The 4303-nt window shown below is 36.7% G+C and overlaps 1 pseudogene; it reads right to left on the bottom strand.

Moving 5' to 3' along the window:
- Positions 1-915: 915 nt before the first annotated feature.
- Positions 916-1489, bottom strand: LOC102486786 (AP-3 complex subunit sigma-1-like; annotated as a pseudogene).
- Positions 1490-4303: the final 2814 nt, after the last annotated feature.

Raw genomic sequence — 4303 nt, 5'->3', positions numbered from 1 at the left:
TTGACAAGGGAGAGACAGAGATAGAGAAAGGGAGAATGAGAAAGCAAGCCACCTGGTCTGGGACTCGAACCATGGTGGGCCATGTAGAAGTCCAGTGTCTTAACCACCATACCACTTGCTGACCTCACCTTGGAGTTTAAACTAAGAGAAAAATCTCATGTTTGTATGTAATACATACTTGATTCTTTAAATAACAATTATGAGAAATAGCAGAAAGAATTAAGGAATACCACACTCTTGATCCATACAAAACGCCAACATTTTGGGTTGTACATAATTAAAGAAATATCTCAAACACCTTTTGAAATACTGTGGTAGCCACTACATTAGAGACATGCCTTTGATGGGCATAGGAATATAGTTTAGAAGAGAAAAAGGAAAGAAAAAGGTAGAAAGAAACAAAGAAAGAGAAAGGAAGGAAAAGGAAAACAAAGAAAGAAAAGAAAAGAAAACACCACAGCTACTCAATTTCCTTAAAATCACCGAACAAGAGAAAAAACATTGAACTTTCATGCTGATTTTACTTGACTTCTACACAGTTCCTTGACTTAAATACAAGAGTAAAAGGTAAAACTTTCATCCTTTATTTTTGGTAAATAACTACATGGTAAACTTAGACGACATTCCCTGGATTTTACCTGGAAGTGGCTTTTTAAAATTTTTTATTTAGGAACCAGCAGTTGTTGTAATGGCTATGTCACTGAACCCCCATGTAGTCGACCATGGTTCGAGTGGCTTAAATTTACACTGGGCACGTGTGCGTGTATGCCCAAGATCCCGAGAGGAGAATGGAGGAGAAGGGATTGCGGCGTGGCCATCCCCCTGGGGGGTGATTTCTCACTTTCTATCTCTCTGTCTCTCTCTTTCTGGTGAGCGCCCACACCTTATAGCAAAAACTTCTCCACAATAATTTTTTTATTTAAAAGAGGGCAGATTTGGTGCTTTTATCCTGATATCATCAATGTTAATATTTCTTGGACTTTCAGGAAGATTCATGTTCTTTTACAGCTGATAAAGCACAGACTGGAGATCCTGCGAAGCCGGCCTCAGATTTCTCCAGTTTATTGAGCATCAATTCGTGTAACAATGTCAGTCGTGTTGGTCTCTAATACCATTCCCCCATCACCATTTCTGCAAGAATACTAGAAGCCTAGTCTACACAGAAAATTAGATCCAGTTCACAGTCAAAACACTTGTCTAATGTTTCCACAAATACTGGAATGAGATCTAAAATGCTGAGTTCACTTTATGAAGAATCCACACAGAAGACAAAATATAGCATTGCATAATGTCTATAAATTAGTTTGTTGTCAGATCCTCCCATTCATAATCCTCCTTCCAGGAAATTATGAACATTTTCACCTCTTTCAGATACCAAAAGGAAAGTCCCCCTGAGGATTTGCTGCTGTGTATCTTCACTGTAGGGCTGGTAAAACGAGGAGAGCTGCAGCTCGCCATGGCTGTTAAAGATGAGAATCGCCTTAATCATGGCTGGGCCAGGTGGACCAGGTAGTCGACAGGGGCCTCCACCCGCCCCTTCTCACCTACATGTAACCTCTTAATAGATGTCAACTACATGCTCTTCCCTAGAATTATAGCAAATTGGTGCTCTCATTTTTATTTAATACCTGGGAAAAATCCCTAAACCCTGCATTGCAAACATTTTGGGAAACCTGGCTTCACTTGTGGCAAAAAAAATCTCTGAGAAAGTGGGCATGTTTTCTGACCACTGTTGGCCCTAATCTTTTTTGTGCTATTGATCTCTGTTAATGAATTCTCTTTTCTTATGGCATCAACCTGTACAAAACATCCTCCCAATATCTTCCCTCCACAAGGCTCTACAAAATAGTTAGAAGGAAATTGGAGACATGTGTGATCACATTGTAGCACTGTGTTAACACTTAAGGCTAGCTGTCCTTGTTCCAAAAAGCCCATTGGTACTTTCTTTCCTGGGAAGTTCTCACTGGTTCTCATTCTTATTCCCGGGAGCAATTCATGAACACTTTTATTGCAATTGCTGCAATGATTTTTCTTTTTCTTTTTCTTACTCCTAATGGAAATCCAGACTTCCCTTGGTATGCCAACATTTCATTAATATATATCATTGAAGAGAACTCACTCTTTCAGTATCATAAAAGATGTGGCCACAAATTCAAAACTGTAATTTTCATTGATCTTAAAACAATTATAGTATCCATCGTGGCTTCAATACTAGCCAACCTTCTTTGTAAACAACGAAAAATAGTTCAAGTTGATTTCAGATAATGGTATTTGGGTCACTAGAGAAGCTGGAGAAGCAAGTTTAAAATTAGCAATACAGAGGGAAGCTTTCCAGGCAGAAACACAGCCAAACTCAAGTTTCAAAATCAGTTCAGTGAGATTGCTGCTGTGTTTTCTGCTTAACTCTGGGTGCTATAGCTTAAACCATGTTGCCACTTCCTGAGGACACTGGACACTGGACACTCCCACTGGGTTCTGGGCATCACTATAGGTGGATGGGCCCCTACTTCTCTTATCATGGGGCCTGCCTCAGCTTCTGCCTAAGGCCATCCTTCTCTGACCATCGTTAGCTTCTGGTTCATAGCCTAGGCGAAGTGCCCATTCCGCTGAGCATAAATCAGTTCTTAGCATCTTTGCTGTAAGATATTGTGAGGTAATAAGATTGCTGTTCTTAGGAGCTGCTGTTTTCTAAGTTAGGTAGGGAGAATGCTCAAAACTCTCTCAGATGATCAGAGTAAAGAAGTTCCCAGATATAGGAGAAAAGATTGAAAGTACTGGAAAACTATAATTATGATAATTATAACCAACAATTATGTCTTCATCATCAACCTTTGCATCATCTTTGAAGTATTCATTAGTGGACAGAAGCAATAGAGAAAATTCTTTTTCAATATTTATGAGTATGTCAAGCCGCTTGAAAGGAAGAAGGGGCCATTACAATAAAAAATTTATGCCTTCATTGGCTTTAAATAAAATCACTCCCCATTTTACCCAGTATTGAAATTATTAGACATTGGGGACCAGCAGGTGGCATGGTGGTTAAGGCACTGGATACTCCCCCATGGCCAGTCACAGTTCAAGTCCTGGACCTGGTGGCATGCTTTCTCACTTTCCCTCTCTCTCTCTCTCTCTGTGTCTCTCTCTAGTCAAATTAAAATAAAATGAACTTAAATTAAAACAAGAAATTATTAGACATTTAGGGATAAATAAAATAACTATTTGTAGAAAAGAATTTTTCTTTTTAAAATTTTTTAAATAATTATTTAATTTTACTATCATTATTATTATTTAACTTGCTAATTATAGCACATGCCAAAGATAGAGAGAAAGTGAAAGCAATCTGTCAAGTTCAGGATTCAAACAATGGTCAGCCATGTGGGAATCGAGAACCTTAACCACCATCCCACCTTCTGGCCCTGGCAATGGTTTTAAAATATCTTCACATATCCTTGTTTCTTTAGCTTACATTTTTGTTCTTTCTTTTCTCTGATTTTTCACATCAATAGGTAAGACATTGACTCTCAGTTAATAGTGATTATCTTAAGACTATTTTGATACTTCTAAATTCTGAAAGAGTGAGAATAAAAATAAGGAGATATGGAGAGAGAGAGAGAATTCATGTTTACTCCATGAAAATTATTGCTGTTTTTTTAAAAAATTAAATCCAGTTTTTAATTTTTAATTTTTAATTTATTCATCTGTATTATATTATGGATTTGCATTAGGCATTAAAAGATTTGGAGATATTTTCACACTGAACAAAAAAAAATTTTTTTGGTTATTATTAGAAAATTTGTTAAATTATTAGCTGGTTGATAAGTCTCAGAGAGATTATACAGTAGTAATTTTTTTCTAATAATACTGAATTAAATCATTTACAATTTTATTATATCAAGCTTCAAGGAAATAGCAATATGTACATAGTAACTTCAATGTTTAATAGATAATTTAGTATTTGATTTCCCAAACTACAAAGATCTTTTATTTACTCATTTATCTTTAAATATAAACTTAATACTTCAGTACTAAATATGTTTAGTTTGCCATGGACCAAGTGAGTCAAACAATCTGAAAGACATAGTTCGAGCAAAAGTACCTCGAAGATAGAGTTAACAATACACTTAAAATAACTTTTCTGAGAGGCCTTCCAGTATCCGTTCTGACACGAAAGGCACTTACATTGACTTCTGCTGTTCTAACAAGAAAAATCTGGACAGACTGCATAATCAACAACAGTTTTGGAAGGACCATCAGAGAACTGAACGCTGGAGAAACAGGAATTCAGTTTCACAGCAAAGAGCTG

Source organism: Tupaia chinensis, unplaced genomic scaffold (genome assembly GCF_000334495.1).
Source record: "Tupaia chinensis unplaced genomic scaffold, TupChi_1.0 Scaffold000057_1, whole genome shotgun sequence".
Classification (NCBI taxonomy): domain Eukaryota; kingdom Metazoa; phylum Chordata; class Mammalia; order Scandentia; family Tupaiidae; genus Tupaia; species Tupaia belangeri.
The sequence above is the reverse complement of the archived record's forward strand: the minus strand, read 5'-3'. Positions and strand labels throughout refer to the sequence as shown.